The following is a 23,103-nucleotide window of genomic DNA, read 5'->3' on the forward strand; positions in this document are numbered from 1 at the left end:
GGCTTCACAATATGACTTGCTCTTAACACTTGCTACATGGTCTCCTCTTGTTTATTTCAGAATAATTACATATATCCAGTTTCCAGACGGAATAGCTCAAAGAATGAGGAGGTACAAGCTCAGCTCTGAGCGAAAGGAGCAGTCTGGTATCATTAGAACAATTTATCAGCGACATTCACTGCTAACAGATCACAGAACAGTGCAATCAGACAGAGCTCATCAACTCAGTATCAAGGTCACAGCGATTTTTAACCAAAGCTCAGGCTTTACTTGCAGTTGGAAATTAGTGCCAATTTCAGCCTGGTATAAGATGAACTTGTGTAAAGCTTTGAACAAGAGAAGCAATGGGTTGCTACTGAATAGGAGTAAAATCCACCAGCATAAGTTACGTTTTCCTGGTCTACGGTAGGAGTTTGCACCACTGCAACTACACCCAAGATTAAAATTGGGGCACAATCCAAGTGTTCACAAGGCCTGAGCCACAGAATGGATCCCACCCTTTGGCACGGGATCCATAGCTGAAACCAGCCATTGAGCCAAATGCATTTCACTAAACAGAGTAGGATGATCAGATAGAAAGTGAGAAAAATCAGAGTGGGGTGGAGGGGAAATATGTGCCTCTATAAGAAAAAGCTCCAAATATTGGAACTGCTCCTATAAAATTAGGGCATCTGGTCACTTTAAGTCAGAGACTGGCAATTTGTCAAGAGATGGGACACAGCTTCTCAAATATGCACATATCAATTCAGCCATTCCACAACTGCAATATTTCCCCGAGATGTTTATTTGTCCAAGCCCCCATCCTTCATCTAATTGCTAAATTGGTTGTTCCAGTATACATAGACTTTTTTGATGAATTTCCTTGAGCTGTGGGCAGGGAGGGAAACACAGTTTCTTTGCAAATTTTGCTAGTTTTTTTTTTTTTTAAATTCTCAACTAGCAAGAGGTGGAGACTGTTTCTGAGTAAGAGACTAGGGAAGCATGCAGGAGCTCAGCCTGTTACTGTAACCTAATCTGTTGCTAAAGCTTGAAGGCTTTTTTGTTGTCATCGAGGCACATGTTTTTGAATGGATTGCCTGAATGAAAGACTACTCAGAGTTGTCTTTGGAAGGGCTAGTTGACAAAATTATTTTTACAACTATTTATGCCATTCAGTCTTTTACTTGTTAGCTGACCTTTTCGAACTGTACCAGGAGAAAGACATAACCATTAGTTGTCCTGTCAGGTATGGCAGTCACATTAGCAAATATTGAAATGGAAAGCTTTGGTAACAGCTGTCCTGACCTCTTTTGCCCTGTAACAAGCTATTCCCACACTATGAAGGGTGCAAATCAACTTTATGAGACAAGGCTACTCATTTCCACTTATCTGAGGTTATGTCTGCTTTGTGGTTAGGACAACAGGGCATATAAAGTCCATTATGGTGAACATTGGACCTTTACATTCACCTCCACAACATCCATATGGAGAAGTCACATCACTTTGTTGTGCATCATTATTCACACTTCTATATCCAGATTGCAGGACTGTATAAATAAGCTCTTAGTCTCATGGGGCTTCAATGATTATTTAGCCCTCACTGTCAATCTCTACCTCGAATGAGTTTGGCAAAACCTGGCAAAGAAAAAGTAGTAACAGGTGGAGTTAACATGTTTTGTGGCCACATCCATCACCGACACAACAGCATTATGTGTCCAAGAAGTGTCAGGTTTCCTGGAGAATCAGTTACTGAAAAACTATTTCCTGTGAAGTTTGAGAAGGAAAATAAATAAAATAAAATAAAAAATATCCATGAATCTCTGAGATTATTTGAATTGATACTGAGCTAAATTGAGGAATTAGTTATGTTTCAGCTAGCATACTGAGTACAGGTATTCTCAGAAATATTCTAGTGACACAACAATCTGCTAAAGACTAAAGAGCAGAAAACCAGAGCTGGCTGGAAAGAGGATATGGCCAGAAAATGCATTGATGCAGCCTTTCTCCATAACTCACTCATTGTAGAAGTGGCTTCTAAGGTTGCAATGTGTTTTATGTAAGTTATAAACAAGGAATTAGTAACCAAGCTTTCAATGTCAAATAATGGGCAGAAACCAACAGAAAGACCCCCTCAAAATACTACAAAAGAATTATTTTGCCTTCATGCTCCCAGAAAATTATTAAGACAATAGAACTCACAAACATAAGGGCCTTCCACATCTCTGCCACAGAAGAATCAGGGCCTGTTACTTATGCTTACATTATATGCATACCATACTTTTGCTGAAATGCTCAGGATCAAATTGACAGCTATATGGGGGTTAGGAAGGAATTTTTTCCCTGGTTACATTGATAGAAACCGTGAGTATTTTTAATTTTGCCTTTCTCTGCGGCATGGGATTTGGGTCACTTGCAGGTTTAAACTCGTGTAAGTTTTGAAATCATGATTTGAGGCCTTCACTATGAGCGAATTAGGTGGGCAAGTTACTGTGGCCTGCAATGTGCAGGAGGTCAGACTAGAGGACTATGACTGTCCCTTTAAACCTGAAGATCTCGGATACCCGCTATGTAGCGTTCTGATGCAGTCACCAGGAGGATGGATCACTGATTCCTAGCGGATGTATGAGGGTATTTCAGCTCTCCATCTAAGAACTAAGATGATGCACCCAATATAGCCATCCTTGACCAACTGCAGGTTTATTAGATTTGTTAAGAAGTCACTGCATAACATGACACAAGGCAGAAGAATGTGCATCTCTTTAGGCAAATATCCCCTATATACACATAAATAAGACTTCAGGCGTTGCCAGATCATACTAGCAAATACTGTACTAACTACAGTCAACCACAAAATTTAGAGGACAGTTATTAGGTCATAGTCCATCCTTCCTGCTAGCACTGTAAATATTCCTTAAAAAGATTGAAGTGCTTTACATACTCCAGTTTTAAAGTAACCACAGCAACAGGTCTTCCCTTCACACGGAAACTAGGACCGTTTTAAACAATTTATTATAGCTATCACAAATCCAATTTTCATGCATTCAACAGGGAATTTTTGAACATTCTAATTCTATTGATACTTTTTCTTGAACATTCAACACCACCACATGATTTAAACAGTGAAACATAACAGACCATTTTTCATCCTGAGCTGGTACTTAAGGCATTCCTTCCAGATAAAGTACCACTATAACTATATGCTAGCACACCATACAACAGTTCCTAGATGATGTTTGGAGACAGCTTTTCGGAGAAGAAGGTATAAAGAACCATATATCAGGTAACAGACAACCACAAAGTATTTCATGTGTCCAGGACAAATCCAACTGAATGGAAAGGAAAACAATTTTATAACCTGCTACTCCTGCATCCTATTACTTGTATTTAGAACGTATAAATAAAGAGAGAACCATTCAAGAAATATTAAATCTTTAGCAATATTTTATAGGGCAAGAGGATAACTGGGAAAAGAGCTATACTAATTACTTGCAGTTAAATGTAGTGACTTAATGTAAACACATTTCTTCTTTTGATCATGCCAAAAGATGGCACTCTGGTAGAATCATACCAAGTTAGCAAGTTGTCTCCAAACTTATTGGTTTTCAGACTTATCCTATCTGCAGCTGCAGGAGCTATTTGTGCACTAGCTGCCACTAAGCCATTTAGAAATAGAAGTTATGAAGACTAAATTGAAACTAAATGAAAGCAAGAACACGAGGAAACAAGAAATGAGTACAGAAAATGACAGAGTGCCAAGTAATCAGCACCTTGGGATGCGGGTCACTGACCTGGTTAACCACAAAAAGGCATTCTTCTAAAAAGTCCTGATGTTGTAAAGGACCAAACAGAGCAGGTTAATCTCAGACTATTTTAAAGAAAAGTAAAGAGAAAAAGCCATTTCTTAACCTTTCGTGAGAAACCATCGAAATGCTGCATGGCTTCTATAAGCACAGGCCTCAGAAGAAATTAAACAAAAGGTTGAAACCTCTGGACTGTTTTCCAGTATCACTCCTCACGTGGAATGCAAATCCACAGGACTTCCAGCACACACTTTGCTTTTCTTCTCAAGCATCTGAACTGTAATATAGCATGGGAAGAGGCGGAAGTACTTCCATTCTCCACTGTCCCCTTGTGACAGTCACTTCAGAAAGGACAGACAGCAATAGCCCTCTCTAGAAAAGGGGGAATAATTGCTCCCCCAGGTGGGTACCCTACCAGTATTATGCATGTGAGCCTAATCCCTGGTGGTCTTTGCTATCTATATGTGGAGGAAAATAGTCTCATGATTAATGGACTGCACCAGGATTCAGGAGATTGGGATTCAAGTTGATTACTTTGCTACAGATGAGAGAGATCTTGGACAAGTCACAATCTCGCAGCAGCTCAGTTCTCCGTCTCTCAGGTGGGGGATGATAATACCTACTTCTCTCACTCAGACTACTTAGTCTCAGAGGGGTAGCCATGTTAGTTTTCATCTTCAAAAACAAGAAGGAGTCCTCCAGCAGCTTAAAGACTAACAGATTTATTTGGGCATAAGTTTTGGTGGGTAAAAGACACTTTGCCAGATGCATGGCCATTACTATAGTATCTGAACACCTTGCAGTAATAATTCATTCAGTAATGTGACTGTACATCTGCAACGTGTTTGTTCTCTCATCCACTGCCCAGAGGAAGAAACATGTCCTGTGGAGTGTTGTTTTGGTAGTGTGTGTATGTGTGGGGTAAAAATATCTGCTGCTATTTGCTTTGTTAGAGAAGGCAAAGTCAAATAAATGTCCTGGGTACATGGACTGGGAAATGGTGACATTTGGTATGACTCTTAGCCACTGGGGTAGCTCATACTACTCTCACACCACTTCCCGAAAAGGGTCTGGCTCCCCCCAGAGATAGGCTTTATAGTTACTGTTGAGAGTTCCATTGTACCAGAAGAGCAGACGTGTCAGGTGTGGTCTGTGCTGCAGAGCTTTAGACAGTCTTTTAGCCAAAGGCTTCTTGCATGAAGAATAAGCCTCTACTGCTTGAGGATCACAAACTAGTCTCTGTACACCACACGCATTAACCTCATGTGTGAGACACTCACTGAAGGGCACATAGGTAATGTGGGGTACATTTACATGGTATTGGGAATGGAGATGGGTGGGAAACCATTTTCTTGCAGTGTGAAACTTTTAATTATATTTTTTAAACATTTCGGCTGTGTCTACATTGGCACCCCTTTCCGGAAAAGGGATGCTAATGTAGACTTCGGAATTGCAAATTCTGCGGGGGATTTAAATATCCCCCGCGGAATTTGCATTTACATGGCTGCCGCTTTTTTCCGGCTTGGGGATAAGCCGGAGAAAAGCGCCAGTCTAGACGTGATTCTCCAGAAAATAAGCCCTTTTTCCTTGAAAGTAGGAATAAGAAATCCTCCGGAAAAGGGCTTATTTTCCAGAGAATCACATCTAGACTGGCGCTTTTCTCCGGCTTATCCCCAAGCCGGAAAAAAGCGGCAGCCATGTAAATGCAAATGCCGCGGAATTTGCAATTCCGAAGTCTACATTAGCATCCCTTTTCCGGAAAGGGGTGCCAATGTAGACACAGCCTTTCTGTTTATTAGAGGTTCCCCCTCACCAAGAGTACTAGAACTGGAAGGGACCTTGAGAGGTCATCAACTCCCATCCTCTGCACTCACTTCAGGACCAATCACCATCTAGATCATCCATGACAGTTGTCGATCCTGCTTTTAAATATCTGAATGATGGAGATTCTACAACCTCCCTAGGCAATTTATTCTAGTGCTTAAGCACCCTGAGAGTTAGGAAAATGTTTGTTCTAGCCAACCTAAATCTCCCTTGCTGCAACGTAAGCCCATTGCTTCTTGTCCTAACAGAGATTTCCCCATAAAAAATATAAGAGATTGGTGCCCCAAGCGTAGCTGAAAGCCAAGAGTTTGGAGCATTTGCTCTGCCTGACTCAGACCAAGGACTTTCCCTTAAGTCTCCTCACACCTCTAGTGAGTGTCCTTGTACTAGGACTTTTTACTATTTTCAAGAAATCCATTCCTAAACCTGACCAAAAAAAAAAAGTTTCGTTTAAAACCAATGCATGCCAGCAAAGGTTTGGTTTGATTAATAAAGATTTTTCTGATATTAAATGGCTTTAAAAAGTTGCTGACCACATTTAATTGGAAAAAAATAAGTAGGGACAGCAGCAGGTTATGAAGGAGAGGGAAAACAGAAGTGTGCATCTGGTATCTTAATGGCAGAAATAACAGAATCCAGTCTGCATATAAAGTTATTTCTCTTAGAAAAGAAAAAAGTGCAGAGTGAGATAAGGCCACTCAAGGTACACAGACCCCAAAAACAACATAGAGTGCACTACTTTATTTTCACTAAGATATTGAGCAAGTATCCCATTCTAGTGCTGGATTCCAACCTTCTAAGCCATTAAACAGAATATTCCACAAAGATCATTGTCAGGTCATAAATTCACTAAGGGAGAAAAAGGAATGAATGTAAGCCGCCACTGTTTATAAGTTATGCAAAAGCTTTCCACTCTCTATTTGGACCAGTATCCTATAAATAGAGCTCTGCAGTTTCAAGATATGTATGTGTATGGGTTTTGAAAATAACACATGTTTTTCAAAATCAATTATTTCAAAGGAAAAAAAAAATCAAGATAGGAAGAGAAGGCTGACATCATACCAAACTTTTTCCAGTGAGCCTTAGATGCTACATATAGGACTGTGAGGAATGTGATAAAAGTTGTTTACTCATAACATATTTATCCTAATATGCACTTGTTTATAGGTTATACATCTAGGCTGTGTCTAGACTGGCCAGTTTTTCCGGAAAATCAGCCGCTTTTCCGGAAAAACTTGCCAGCTGTCTACACTGGCCACTTGAATTTCCGCAAAAGCACTGACTTCCTACTGTAAGAAATCAGTGCTTTTTGCGGAAACACTATGCTGCTCCTGTTCGGGCAAAAGTCCCTTTTGCGCAAAACTTTTGCACAAAAGGGCCAGTGTAGACAAGTGAAAGTTGTTTTCTGCAAAAAAGCCCCGATCACAAAAATGCAATCAGGGCTTTTTTTTTTGGTTTGGTTTTTTTTTGGCAGAAAAGCGCATCTAGATAGGTACGGACGCTTTTCTGCAAAACGTGCTTCTGCGGAAAAGCGTCCGTGCCAATCTAGACGCTCTGTTCTGAAAATGCTTTTAACGGAAAACTTTTCCGTTAAAAGCATTTCCGGAAAATCATGCCAATCTAGACGTAGCCCTAGCTTTTAACTTTTAGGACACTAACAATGGTAACTATCCTTTATAGATCATAAAAAAGATTTGTTCACAGGAGATTATACAATAGCATTACAAGAGTACAAAGGCTGAAATGTCCACTACTTACAATAGTGTGGTAATTAATAACCATATGTTGACATCCATTGTACACCAGTTATATGTAGTGGGCACAGTGGATAGATATTTGTAATATCTACACAATAAATATATTTGATTAGAGTCAAGCAAAGCAAAACCTCTCTCTCTCTCTCATCTTAGGCATGTTTGCAGTATGTAACTATACCATACTAATGGATATCTTAATTTTGAATACCTCATTATATAAATAACACTGACAAATGTGAGAGCAAGACATTTGACCGGGGACAAGAGAAACTGATTTACAAGGAACAAATTTAAAAGTTGAACAGTATGTGAAGAGAAAACTCAAGAAAGGTTACCGTTACAATTTGGAACTCAAACCACTTTTGGATGCTTATGAAAGTTTGGTTAAATCTTAGAATCATGGGAGGACCAAGCATTGTCTAGATCATCCCGGATAGATGTTTATCCAACCTTCTCTTAAATATCTCCAGTGGTGGAAATTCCACAACCTCCCTAGGCAATTTATTCCAGTGTTTAACCACCCTGTTTTTCCTAATATACAACTTAAACCTCCCTTGCTACAGTTTAAGCCCATTGTTTCTTGTCCTGTCATCAGACACAAAGGAGAACAATTTTTATTCCTTTTAGATATTTGAAAACTGCTATCATGTCCCCTCGCCGTCTTCTCTTTTCTAAACTCAACAAGCCCAATTCTTTCAGTCTTCCCTCATAGGCCAGGTTTTCTAGATCTTTAATCATTTTTGTTGCTCTTCTCTGGACCTTCTCCAATTTTTCCACATTTTTCTTGAAATGTGGTGTCCAGAACTGGACATAATATTCCAAATGAGACCTAATCAGCAGAGAGTAGAGTGGAAGAATTACTTCTCATGTCTTGCTCACAACACTCCTGTTAATGCATCTCAGAATCATGTTTGCTTTTTCTGCAACACTGGCACATTGTTGACTCATTTAACTGGTCATCCTCTAGGACCCCTAAATCTCTTTCAATAGTAGTCCTTCCTAGAAAATCACTTCACATTCTGTATATGTGAAACTGATGGTTCCTTCGTAAGTGGAGTACTTTGCATTTGTCCTTATTAAACTTCATCCTATTTACCTCAGGCCATTTCTCTAATTTGTCCAGATCATTTTAAAATTTGACCCTATCCTCCAAAACACTTGCAATCCTGCCCAGCTTAGTAACATCTGCAAACTTAATAATCGTACTCTCTATGCCATCACCTAAATCATTGGTGAAGATATTGAACAGAACCGGTCCCAAAATAGACCTGTGTAGTATCCCTCTTGTTATGCCCTTCCACCATGATTGCGAACTGTTAATAACTACTCTCTAAGAAAGGTTGTCCAGCCAGTTATACACCCACCTTATAATAGCCCCATCCAGGTTGTATTTCCCTAGTTTGATAAGAAGGTCACACGAGACCGTATCAAATGCCTTAATAAAGTCTAGGTATAACGTATCCACGCTTCTCCCTTATCTACAAGTCTGGATATCCTATCCAAAAAAAAGCTATCTGATTGGTTTGATATGACTTGTTCTTTGCAAATCCACAGTGGCTGTTATCTGGAAGATAAGAAGGTGATAGGCGTTTACAGATCAATTCCTTAATTACTTGCTTCATTATCTTCCCCAGAACAGAAGTTAAACTGACTGGTCTACAGTTTGCTGGGTTGTTTGTATTTCCCTTTTTATAGATAGGAACTATATTTGCCCTTTTCCAGTCTCCTGGAATCTGTCCCAACTTCCATGATTTTTCAAAAATGATACCTAGAGACTCAGATACCTGCTCTACCAGCTCCTTGAGTATTCTAGGATACATTTCATCAGGCCCTAGTGACTTGAAGACATCTAACATTTCTAAGTAATTTTTACCTTTTTTGGTTTTTTACTTCTAAATCTACCCCATTTCCACTAGCATTCACTATGTTAGGTATCCCTTCATCATCCAACGTCTTGATGAAGACTAAAACGAAGTCATTAAGCACTTCTGCCATTTCCAAGTTTCTTGTTTTTGTTTTTCCCTCTTCACTGACCCATGGGTCTACCCTGTCCTGGGTCTTCCTCTTGCTTCTAATATATTTGTAGAATGTTTTCTTGTTACCCTCTTTGTCTCTAGCTAGAGTTAGCTCATTTTGAGCCTTTGCCTTTCTAATCTTGCCCCCTGCATACCTGTGTTGTTTGCTTATATTAATCCTTTGTAATTTGACCTAGTTTCTACTTTTTATACAACTCCTTTTTGATTTTTAGATCATATAATATCTCCTGGTTGATCCAAGGTGGGTCTCCTTGGAAAAACTCTGTAGTCTAAATGTAACCCCACTCTAAGTTTACTAAATTCTGCCTTCCTGAAATCCATTGTCTCTATTTTGCAGTTCTCCCTTCTACCATTCCATGAAATCATAGAATTCACGATTCTATGATGACTATCATCCAAGCTGCCCTCCACTTTCAAATTGTCAACCAATTCCTCCCTATCTGTTAAAATCAAATCAAGAACAGCTTTGATGAAGAAGCTCTCTCAACCTTCTGAAATAAAAAAAAAATGTCTCCAATGCAGTCCAAGAACTTATTGAATAATCTATACCCTGCTGTTTTAATTTACCAACTTAGGTCTGGATAATTGAAATCCCCCAACACCAACAAGTCTCTCCTATGTCTATCTCCACCTCAGTCCACATGTATACATTTTTAATAGATAAGGCAACACGTCCTCCCTTTTTTCCCCTGCCTATCCTTCTTGAGCAAGTTGTACCCTTCTATACCAATTATGCATATTATCCCACCAAGTCTCTGTGATACCAACTATGTCATAGCTGTGTTTATTAGCACTTCAAGTTCTTCCTGCTTATTTCCCATACCTCTTGCATGTGTATATAGGCCTCTAAGATACTGTTTTGACTGTGTCCTCCATTTCTGACTTGTCCCTCCTTCATCTCTGCTATTGTAGCCCATGCTCCTTCCCATTTCTGAGCCATCTCCTAGGTCTCCATGTTTTTTTATTTACCTGTGCGCTTTGGTCACCTGCCCTTGTTGAACCTAGTTTAAAGCCCTTCTCACTAGGCTAGACAATCTATGTCCAATACTCTCTTCCCCTTCCTCAAAAGGTGAACCGTATCCCTGCTTAGCAGTCCTTCTTGGAACAGCATCCCATGGCCAAGGAAGCCAAAGCCCTCCTAGTGACTCCATCTTTGCAGCCAGGCATTCATTTCCAGGATGCTCCTGTCTCACCCTCGGCCCCTACCTTTGACAGGAAGGATTGAAGAGAACACTACCTGCACTCCAAACACTTCACCTATACTCCCAGAGCCTGTAGTCACTCTTGATCTGCTCAAGGTCACACCTTGCAGTATCATTTGTGCCCACATGGATGAGCAGCATGGGGCAGTAGTCAGAGGGCCAGGTAATCCTCGACAAATGCCTCAAAAACATCTCAGATATGGGCTCCTGGCAGGCAGCATATCTCCTGGGATATAATGTCAGGGTGACAGATGGGTGCCCCTTTCCCTTCAGAAGAGAGTTTCCAACCACCACTACCCTATATTTCCCCCTTGCAGTGATGGCTGCAGATCTCCCAGCCTTGGGCTACAAGGCTTCTCCTCTTCTGCTTTCAGGGATGATTCTTTATCTCCCATATACAGAACAGCATAACCCTTCTCCTAAAACACAGTGGGAAGGTTGGGAGCACTGCCTGCTGCTAGAAGTGATCAGCTGCCAGTGTCCCTCTGAGTCAAAGCCATCTCCTTCTCCACCATGGTATGCAAGCAGTCTTTTGCTGCCTCCTCATTCTTTCACTGGTAGCTTTCATTTTGATGATCAATCCTGGCCTGCATTGCAAGTCTGGCCTCGGTCTCTTCAATAAAAATTACTCAAAGAATAAGCCAAAAGAAGGAACAAACTGAGTGACTTCAGATAGTCCCAAACCTAAATCTAGGCTTGCTGAATATCCAGTAGTTTTTCCTTGACAGAATTGCAGTTTCTCCTGGAAAAGTCTTTAATGTTTTTCTTCATTTACTCTGCATTTCATTCATTCAGTTACTGCTTACTTACTCAGGTATCTGTTTGACACTATGCTCTAGATTTATACATACAGCAGAATGCAAACAGAAAACAGTGGATTGATAGATTCAAAAATCTAACAATTGTTACCCTTGAATTTGGGGTTTGAAGAGTTTTATTCTCTTCATTTGTGTTCTTATTTTGTAATCTACCCAGTGAATTTTTCTGACTTCCACATATTACCTACTCAAAACATAACAGCAACAATAGTATTGGAAAAAATAGGCTTCCTTATTTTGTCAGTCTCAAATGGATATTTAGCAGTTGCCAAATATCTGCGCTGATGAGGAAAGCTCACATTCTGTTATCTGAAACAGAAATAATATCTGTACTTTCCACTCCTCCACAGTCAAGATATTTAGAAAATGTGAAGTCAGACACACATACCTTCCCCTGAACAGAACTAAAGCTTTTGAAATAAGACTTACCCAGACTCAAAATACCTCCTGAATTATACAGAGTTAAAAAGGTCATACCTTGAATCACTAGGAAGGAAAATGTTCTTTGTTTTCTAACTAAGGTCTGAGGTTTACCCTCTTTCTCAGAAATCATGAAGCTCTATCTAACCAGGCAATCAACTGTATGAATTTGTAAAAACAGTTACCAATATTTTATTATATTTATTTAGTGTCCATGTAAATTGTTCTAACATTAAATACATTCCTCAGATGGGTGAGCACCCTGTTAAACAAAGCTGATGATTATGATGGACAACTGAGTGTAGAATGTACTCCCCATCCCTCCAATTGGAGAAACTAAATACCTCCTGAGCCTTCTAAAAAGTCTCTTTGGCAGAAGTGACCCCATAAGAAAGCAAGGGCTACAGGTATCATTAATGTATCTCTGTTCAAAAGTAGACCTTATTAGCTTTTTAACTTGACTGCTGTAAAATATTACTCTAGAAAGGTTAGCTGTAGTCCTCTGAACCTATTTCTATAATGATCTCTATCATGCCTGCTCAACTTCCTTCTAGCTTTTGGCAAATTCTTCGATCACAATTACCTGAAAAATCTGAGGACTTCCAGAGATAACATGTCCACAGTTTCCACAAGGGCATAATTCCACATAGACTGGAGGAACTGAGGTTTAAAAAAAATAAAGTATATAATTTTCCTCATCTACCTAGTGCTGTAGTAGCTAACCACTGTTATCTGGTTCTGACCAAGTGTGTATGTTTTTTTTAAAACCTAGACCAGTGGTTCTCAAATTCCCCATCCCCACCCCAGACCATTTGAGAATTGCTGAGGATATTGGTAGACTACTTAATGATCTTTCCCAAATATTGTTTCTACTACTGTGAAATGCTTTGGATAAAAGTGTTGTATAAAAATCCTGCACACCTCAAATTCCCCCTCTCACCCTACTGCTCCCCTTGTACTTCTTACTCCCCAACCTCAGTCCACTGTCCCCTTCCACCTTTCTGCGATTCTTCCCAAGGTCACCATGTAAGGGCCCAAGTACCTATTTAGTGAAGCCACACCTGTGAGCCACTCATTAGGTTGGCAACCCTTCATTCTCACATGTGTGGCCACCAAAGTACGAACTATCTGCAGACCACATGAATGGAGCTTGCAGACCACAGTTTGAGAACCTCTGTCCTAGACTACAACTTTGCCTGGACTCTCTAAGTATGGGGCTGACTATTTTTCTGATTTGATGGTGGATTCCTTTCCTAAAATGTCAACAGAGAAATCAAGAAGAGGGAAGAAAATGTAGGCAGTCTAATCATTTTGTAAGTTACAAACTCATTTAAAAAAAGCTTTGAAAATGTACGACAGTTGGGTGTTATTATATAGCTATCAAATTTAAACAGTGAATTGCTGTAAAGAATTTTGATGGAATATTTCACAGCAATTCACTGATTACATTTGATAGCTATGTAATAAAACTCAACTCCAATATCTTCAGCACGTGCTGGTAAGAACTTCTGATTCCTTCACCCAAAATACACACCATTCTGAGAGTGGACTGGATTTCTGGAATACATGTTCTCTTTGACAGAACATAATTTTAGCCAACTCCTCCAGGAAGGAGAAGTTATGCTGAAATAGGTTTGTCTGTTTTGGGTATTCACTAGTACAGGGGTGGGCAAAAGGATTTCTGTGGGCTGGATTCGGCCCTCCAAGCATGTTGATCCAGCCCATGGAGGCCCTGCCATTCCCCCACCCCCAGGTTACCCCTAGGCACCCATGCCCCTGGCAGTGGGAGGAGACTTCCCATGCTCTCACCCACATGCTCCTGGCAGGGCAGGAGGAGACTTTGCTCCCCCACCCCTAAACCCTGATTGGCCTGGAGGTTGGGGAGTGAGGGAAGTCTTCTCCCACCGCCAGAGGCATGGGTGTCTAGGGGTAACTTGGAGGGGCCTAAAGGGCTCCCCCACTCCCAGACCAATTATGGTCTGGGGGTGGGGAAGCCCAGAAGTATCCTGGCCTCACCCCTTCTGTTTGAAGCCCCGCCCCTTCCAGTGCAGCCTCAGGCCACTTTAAAAAATTTTGAAGTGGCCCCCAGCAAAAAATTAGTGTCCACCCCTGCACTACCTCAAAAAAAAATCATACAAGCAAAATTATATTCCACTTTGCCATTTGTTCTGCTGTGTCCCCCTTCTGCACTGTTTACAGCCTTCAATAAAGCACCAGATAGAGCTGGAAAAGCTTAGTCAAAAATACAATCTACTGAAAAGGTCATATATATTTTGTGGGAAGCCATCACAATTTGTTAATTTGTTGCCATGAAAAATAGTCTAATAGGAACAGGAAGGGCCACACAATTAAACTTAATCAAGGTAAAATGTCAAGACCTATAAACATGGTCATCTGCCTGATCTATTAAAATGCTAAATAAAGCAATGCTTCTCAACTGCTGATCAGAACAGATACACATTGCCAGCTGGTTTACACCCCATCTTTTAGGCCTCTCCAGTTGTTCTGCAAAGATAATGTTAGTCAGAGGCATGAGATGCTGAGGACTGGATGGCTCAGCCAAATACTGTACAGAAACTTTCACCCACAGGAACCTAGTTTGAATCTTATTAGTTTGAGGGTAACCAAGAGGGTAACTTTCTGCTGATTGTTTGGTGACAGATTTAAAATGAGTTCATTGGCCACAGTCGTAGCAGAAAGACATTCACCCCTACGACAGGTAAATTCTTTGCAGAAGGAAGGGACAAACCCTGAACAGATACATAGATTGTCCACTAGAATTGCTCTCTCCAGTACCTGGTTAGGCAAAAATCATGAAAGGTATCATGGGAAAGGTTGGACCGCTCAGCTGCTCTCTACTGTAAGTACCCAAAGGTACCCATTCTCACCATAAACATCCTCTAAGCACCTTCGGCCTTGTCCATACTGGTGGCAGCATGTGAGGCTTCATGTTGCAGTGAGAGAGCAGGATGTGTCCACACGATGGTGTGTACATTTGGTATTAATAGACTTAGTAGGGAAAGACTTTGGTAGAGAGCTGCCCGAGCTATTACCCACTTCCTCACCCCTGCCAGTCTCTCACAGTGGTGGGAAAGGCTCCAAGGGGGAGATATTATGCAGCTAAAAATAGCAGTATTGATGTAGGAGGCACTATTTGGGCATGTAGAGAGCTATGTAGAGTTCTACTCACCTAAGGAGTGCTCCTCGGAGCCAGCTTTAGGGAAAATGGTGCACTGGGAAAATCTCTGATCCACTGTATATTTAGTTATTTATCCACAGTGGGACAGCTTCAAACAGGAGAGAAGTCAGAATACCCTGTAGTTTGGTGGTGGGAGACCCCTCTGCAAATTTCTTTCCATTAGGTAGAGGGGGGAATTGAATGAAGGTCTCCTATGGCCCAGGCAAGAACCCTAACTACTGGATGAATAATTATACCTTTTTATGTCCCTTCTCCCTCATAGCCACTTTGCATGATATTAGGCATGCTTATAAAATAGTTTAGGTATCTGATCTCAGGGGATGGTTTCCAACTGCTGATCCTAAGCAAGGACAGGTCCTAAACTCCCAGGCTACGTCTACACTGGCATGATTTTCCGGAAATGCTTTAAACGGAAAAGTTTTCCCCGTTAAAAGCATTTTTGGAAAAGCGCATCTAGATTGGCAGGACGCTTTTCCGGAAAAGCATCTGTGGCCAATCTAGACACGCTTTTCCGCAAAAAAGCCCCGATCGTCATTTTCGCGATCGGGGCTTTTTTGCGGAAAACCCTACTGTGCTGTCTACACTGGCCCTTTTCCGGAACAATTTTCCAGAAAAAGACTTTTGCCCGAACGGAAGCAGCATAGTTTTTCCAGAAAAGCACTGATGATTTTACATTAGATCGTCAGTGCTTTTCCGGAAATTCAAGTGGCCAGTGTAGACAGCTGGCAAGTTTTTCCGGAAAAGCGGCTGATTTTCAGGAATAACTTGCCAGTGTAGACACAGCCCCAGTGAGAAGCAGGGTTTAAGATCCATCATTCTCCTTAGCATCTGCTACTGGCTCACTGAAATGATTCTCCACTCAGCTGTGTAGGAACGAGACCCACAAAAGCTAGCACACTCTCTTGCCATGCGCTGAATAGAGCCTAAGCACTTAATCCAGGTCTTATTGCTATGACTGGGCAGGTAGCACCTAAAAGTTAGGCCTTGCAACAGCTAAATTCCTTTGTAGATAAGATAGGGCTTCAGCGAAGATGTGCAAGTTTTTCATAGTGAAACTTCAAAACCAGGCAATAACTGGTCAATAACTGGCCAGTTCTTTCAGCTACTTCATCAAGAACCAACATCAGGGATATCTGATTGTAACCTGGCCTCCAGTGATATCTCAGAGTAACCTCATACTTTGAAGTACAATGGGAAGTTAACTTTAATTTAACAAGTATGGCAATCTCTTTAATAAGCCTTTGGCTTTTAAGTTTCTAGATCCAATACTTTCAGATGGCTGGGATACTTGTGAACACCAGGACTTTCATACACAGTCTACCTTATAAGCGTTCCTGTAACCCTGAGTTAAGCATTAAACCTGTACCATTCTATTAGGAATGTTCATATTCTTAATATACTGAATTTTAATCCATATTAGAAAATATAGTGCATCTCTAAGTATTTAAAAATGTTTATACATGCCTAGATATCACTATCTAGACAAGAGTGCAGAAAATGAGCTAGAGAAGACACTTGCACATAAATGTTGAGTGTTTATTGATGGAAGTTACATGTGCAGATTAAGGAGGATTACACAAGGAGAGGTTCATATTTTAGTGTACTGAACAAATTATGGGACTCACTAATGCATGGGATTTAGTCAATGTATTTATATACCAGTGGATTATTGGCTTCTGACATGTCCAGCCCTTACCTAGGCTCACCCTCCAGTCTTTAATAGCACCAGCTGCTGAATTGAAAAAATATAAAGGCATTGCAACTTACTTTAGTGCAGAAATCCTGGGTTTATCAGTGGTGTTTTTCCAGTCGACCTCAACTTTTCTTTAAGAAGGCTGCAAGTCCAAACAAAGCATTCCTCATTACTTTAGGGTCAGGCCTCAGCTCTCTGCAGCCACAGAATTCTAACTTTTTTTTCCTTTTACAAAAGAAGGAAATTTTCCTAACTTCACAACTCCCAGACTTCTTTTGTCTAGATTTCAGCTGGTGCAACAGCCACCAGTTGCTCAAGCCCTGACAACAGGCACAGATTAATTATTCTAATCAGTCATTCCAGGAAGACCCAATTAAGTGCAATCAGCTACTCATTTTACTCCATTCTTGGTCTCTTTCCTTCTCCCTGCTACAGATATTTTACCTTTGCATTTTTAACCTACCTACTGAACTCCACTTAGAAGTTGGCCTTTCTACCCCAGGCTCTTAATATTTAGGGAAACCACAGATTGTTTTAAAATGCTACATTTTGAGCCAAGGCACCTAATAAAACCCAGGCTTCTCTTTAAAAAAAAAATCACAGTGATGGAAAAACAACCCTCATATACACATCATGAATGGGCTGCAAAACTGTTCCCCATGTGTGGACAATTTTAGATTCCTCTCATGTACTCTTGAGGAATTCTCAAGTTAGTCTCCTGGATAAAAAATTTCAGTTTGAGAAGCATTATATCAAGGAAATAGAGGAGCAAGATCCTCTTACTCTGAGGGTTTTTTTTTCAAATACACCTCTCTCTTTCTCTTCCTCCTACTCTTCAGTACGGTGCTGGGAATCTGTCAGCAACACAGCTCTGTTTTCTTTCTATCGATAAATCCCTTTAATAAACTAGGCAGACGGACACTGTAGAAGGATACATTTCTTCCCTGTTGGCATTTCTGGTACTGCAGTGTTTATGTAGCAAGAGGTTTCCAGTTCACATGATTCTCTGGAACAGAGGCTCAACAGTGCTCACTTAGCAAAATTCCAGCCTAGCAGAGTGGACACAGTGAGAAATTTCTCTACAAGTCTAGAAAGAACGAATCCATTTCATTCTAATGAAAAAGTAGTATTTCTCTCCCCCCACCCCCTAGTTATAGAAGCCTCAACTTTATGGAATTAGGCTGCCTGTCTCAGAGGAACTCTGTAAACACCTTCAAGTGGAAGTGTCTGAGAAGAATAGTCACTGAAATATTTGGGTGAAGAGATATTAAATAGGAATGTAAACAATTAAAAACTCCCAGAGAATACATAGACATTTGATTGTAAACAGCTCAGTGCAGGACCTACTGTTTGCTACCTGTATGCAGTGCCTAGCACAACAGGAAATTGGTCCTCTTTAGAGCTGGCTAATAATAGCCACCTCAATACAAATGGTTAAGAAATGAAAGGGGAGGTCAGTGTTCATGTACTAGCCACTTTCAGAAGAGATTGTGGTGCTCATGAAAGGAAATGGGTTTATAATGTTATTAATCTAGCAATATTAAGAGCTGTGGCAAAAGTCTCACCACAGGACTCTTCTAGAAAGTGGAGACTGCCACAGGAGAACAGCACTTACATTACAGAGTTACTTGTGGAAGGGGAAAGTGAGAAGAGCACAGCTGATGACACGGCCTTTAAACAGAGGCCTGGGATATCCTCTTTTGGAGATACTTACCTGTAACAAAATTCCCAGATCAAGTCTTCCATAGTGAATAGCAATTTTTTACACCATATAAGCATCCTGAGTGTTATTTCCATACCTAATGGCAAGAAGACAGCTATTTGCCTACACAGCCCCCTTTTTTCCTATTTAAGAGGAGGATACTTATTCATTGGATTATTATGAATAAGACCAACTTTTTTAAAAAAGCTATATTTAAAGTTTTGTCTGTGTTCTTTCTCTCTCCATCCTCTGACTGCCAGATGTTGGCCCTTGCACAGATACAATCCTTGAAGTGAATGGAGTCTGCACGTAAGTCCAGAATGAAAGTACACATTCATAGTAATCTATTATTCCACCTGAGTTCTGTCTTTAGTAATGAAATGTAATCTCAAAAATGAAATCCAGGCTTGGCTGCTCCAGGATTCCTTTGCTCAGATTAATTCTGTCCTAGAAGTGAATTCTGTCCTAGATTTTAATGGTCTTCAGGTGCCTGAAGATGCAGCTAAGCACCTAGTGGAGTTTTCAGGAGCACTTATGTCTAAGTATCTTTGAAATCAAAGAGTTATACACCTAGGAACTTCTAGAGAAAATGCACTACAATTGCTTATCTGCATCTTGAAAAATCTAGCCCCCAGTCCCTCTACCAGTGACTTAATCCACTTTAAATGAGAAGGGTTGGCAGTGAAAGGGTTCTTACGTTCCATGCCTGGATCAATGTGTCAACATTAGTTAATTTGAAGCTTCCAGCAGGTTTCAGATACCTACTAAGAGTGATTCCTGCTACCTTTTCACAAGTTCTTGAAACAACTGTGGGACATCCACAAAAAGTTCTGAAGAAGCACTAGAACAAATAGTATCATTATTTGTTACAGAGTTTGCTAGAATTCCATGATGCTAATGCAAGTATGGAAATCTAACAGCTCCCTACGGCTGCTAAAGACATATGTAAGGAGGTAGGATAAAAAAAGATTCACTCACAGCTAATATACTTCAGGTAAATATCTGAATATTTGATTTGTAATGGGATATCTGATCTGTCCTGAAGATTTTTAATGTGAGGAGATGGAGCATTAAGTGTGGTTAACAATATTAGCAACTGGGTAACAAAAGCTAGCTGAATACTGATAAAAGATAACTTGGTAAACAAGAAGTTCTCGAATATCAGACAGCTAACTGTCTTGCTGAAGCTTCTTGCTGAAGCTTACAGCTAGTGATAGTTTGCTTTCTACAACACTTATTAAGAGACAAAACACAGTATGCACTGAGGTAATGACTCTTGGCAGAGGTACAAAGCAGCAAAACAGTCTCTGAAATATAGTGCATTATAGCATTAACAGGGCCAATATCAATTTCCAGCTGCTTTACACATTTTCTCCTCCCTTTCCTCCCCTGGATATTTGACCTATGTTTATATTCTTCATTTTTATATCTGGCTTATTTGTCTGAATTGCAGTTGCTTTTAGAAAGCAGTTGCTTATAAAACTATATTGTAGGCCTGTCCTATAGTTTAGGAGTAGCCATCTCTTTAAATAGAAACAATCCTTGGCCAACAAGGACGCCACAATTTACTCACAATTTTGTAACAAGCAGGCTGCATCTAGACTGGCATTATTTTGTGCAAAAGCTACTGCTTTTGCACAAAATCTTGCCGCCTGTCTACACTGGCCACGAGTATTTGCGCAAGAACACTGACTTTGTAATGATCAAAATCAGTGGTTCTTGCCCAAATACTCTGACTCTCCCGCTCAGGGATAAGCCCTCTTGCGCAAGTATTCTTGAGCAAGAGGGCCAGTGTAGACAGCAACATTAATTTCTTGTGCAAGAAAGACCGATGGCTAAAATGGCCATCAAAGCTTTCTTGTTCAAGAGAGCGTCTACACTGGCATGGATGCTTTTGCACAAAAGCAAATCTTTTGCGCAAAAGCACATGCCAGTATAGATACTCCCTTGCACAAATACTTTGAATGGAAAAACGTTTCCATTAAAAGTATTTGCGCAAAATCATTCCAGTCTAGACGCAGCTGCAGTGTTTGTCCACTTAGGTGCAGAGCTGGCAAATTCTTCATCAAAACACATGCTTTGTAGGAACCTCCTCCCCCCAGACAGTCACATAAACAAATGGAGAAAAAGTTGAAAGTTAAATTTGATTTAAATGTGTTCTGGTGTTAGCAATGATGAGAGAGAGAAATGACACCTTTGGGCAAGTAACCCCCCCCCCTGATTAAAGCTTTCTCTCAAAAGAACTTTAGTTTGTTAAGACCCAAGCAGCACAAATGCCTCATAGTTCTAAGAAATTATATTTTCTACACTCTAGATGGCCTTGAGGTCTATCCAGACATAAATTTCTATACTTCTACTCCAAAACCATGAAAACTAGCAGTTAATGCGTCATGAAGTGGTGCTTTTATTTATATATATATATCAGTCCCCATGGATGGATCCTCAACAACAGTGGTTTCTTTATTTAAAAAAATAACTCTACACACAAGCATTGTTACCTAGGGTGATTGTTTGATCTTAGTGGACTAGGTTTAAGAGATGCAGCACCTTTGGTGGTAATATCTTCTTCCAGACAAACAGGAGATGCCTCACAGTATTATTGCACCACCTTATCTTGAGTTTATTGATCTTCTATCTTTAAGGAAGGGACTGCCAAATCTGGGGATAAAAAAACAAATCAGGGAACATTTTCCAATACAAATCTCATTACAATAGTTCAAAAAGGTGCCTTTCAGGTAATGAGATGAACTACTACTAAGATTTTGCATCTTTTATATATTTGTGGGGTTAAGCGCACACACACTTTGCAGGAGGGGAAAAAAAGCAACAATGTTTCTAGCAGGCAAAAGTTGCTCCTGAAATATGCATTGTGGACCAAAGTCCACATAAAAAAAGTACAGCATTGTTTCTAACAAGGACCAACTCCCACCAGAGAGGCATATTTCTAACCTTGAAAAGGAAATGCAGGTCTACAAAGACAATGATCTGAGTGAAGAACTGAGTCACTTTCAACCCTATTTCAATCAGCTCTTCATTTGAGTCTTCAGTCTGCTGAATGAACTCATACCTGAAGATGAATATAGAGAGAAACAGAGGGTAGAACGTTAAGAAAGGGCAACAAAAGTTTTGAGGGCAGACAGAGTATATTCCATGCCCTAAGGTAGCTGGAGAGCTCTCACTTTGAAGACCTACAGTACGGTTCTCTTATTGTGACACTGCACATGATTACGCCAAACAATTCTCTACTCCTTAGATGGGCTTATGCAGAAGTAGACAGGGACTTACAATTGTCATTATCACCTAGAATCATGTTTGCGTTGTGATTCACTATATTGAAGGGTCTATGTTTAATGGTACCAGTATGAACCTTAAACAAAGGGGCAAACACTAAGTATTAGGCACATATTAGGATATCTTATTTGCTACCTCTTAGGAAATTAGTTTCAAAGAAAGTTTCTTTATATAATGATGCATTCCTGCACTAATTCCCTTTAGATTAGGAACCAGGTTAGATTAAGAATCAAACTATCCAGGAGTACAATTCACACATTCTGAGGATCATGATTACAGAATGTAAAATAAATACAATGAATGATGCATTACCTGTGCTCTGAAAGCAAAGAACTACAACAGAAGAGATTAGTGGTAACAGTGGACACATTTCTATTGAAAATCAGTATAAAAAGGGATATTATTCAGGTTCAGTATCTTAGTTCACAAGGACTTTGTTATAGTTCACTGATGCACACAATCTATTTTTAATTAAAACTCTTTGCTGCCCAAAGCTTAGACTAATCCCTAAGAATTAGATGCAAAACAAACAAGAAAAGAGAAAAGTTACACTGGTAGATATCCCTGAAGAACAAGTCTAGGTTTTTCAGGTTATCACATTTAGCTTCAGAAATGAGGATTAATACACAGGTGGGCATTCAAGATTGTTCCACCCTAGAATAAGGTAACTGAATACTGATGGTGTCTAATTTACCTTGATTTCATCAACTATTGCAGTTACATGTAATTGAGAATTCTTGAAGCAGGTTCAAACATTAGGAATACATGTAATCATTTGATCCCTACAATTTTGGAAAAATCCATACTTCAGATCTTGAAAATAATGGACTCCAAACAATCCAGAACACTTTCAGTGTAATTTCTGGTAACTGTCGAGTGGGGACTAGTGTTATGGTTAATTGGACCTTGCATATAATTAGACAGAGGCCTGGACATTTCTCACCAGTCACTGTGTTTGACACTAATGGCCATCACAGTGGTCAATGAGCATCCCAATAATATTTGAATAAAACACCTTAGTGCCAGTAGAAAACTATCCTTCAAGAATCTGTCTGATCACTGGTCAAGATGTGCATTTCTCCTGATTTCTAGGGCTCATGCATGATAGGTGACAGGTGGTTTAATAGCTATTCCCAGGCCTACAGTAGAGGGACTGTTACCTTGAAACAATAAAACATCCTACTGAATGCCATACAGGCAATAAATCCTTCTGAGGGTCAAACAAGCATTGGAGAGGGCTTAGTCTCGACCATTTACACAAAGACTTCCGAATTGTAGACAAAATGTCCTACACTGGTGACAGAGTGAAATAAAACTTTGCCTTTACATGACAGCAGTTTTGTTTTCAGAGACTTCTAGTCAGGGCAGGTCACGCCTTTCAG

General features: G+C 40.1%; 1 long non-coding RNA gene across 1 annotated transcript in view; it reads right to left on the bottom strand.

Moving 5' to 3' along the window:
- Positions 1-21,497, bottom strand: part of LOC112544911 (uncharacterized) — a 72,018-nt gene extending 50,521 nt beyond the window's left edge. The window contains exons 1-3 of the long non-coding RNA XR_003088277.2: positions 21,380-21,497; positions 20,929-21,088; positions 16,803-16,870 (exon numbers count right to left, since the gene is read on the bottom strand). This is a non-coding gene — a long non-coding RNA (uncharacterized LOC112544911). The remainder of the gene's footprint in view (positions 1-16,802; positions 16,871-20,928; positions 21,089-21,379) is intronic.
- Between the last annotated feature and the right edge of the window lie 1,606 nt (positions 21,498-23,103).

The sequence above is a fragment of the Pelodiscus sinensis genome, chromosome 6 (genome assembly GCF_049634645.1).
Source record: "Pelodiscus sinensis isolate JC-2024 chromosome 6, ASM4963464v1, whole genome shotgun sequence".
Classification (NCBI taxonomy): domain Eukaryota; kingdom Metazoa; phylum Chordata; order Testudines; family Trionychidae; genus Pelodiscus; species Pelodiscus sinensis.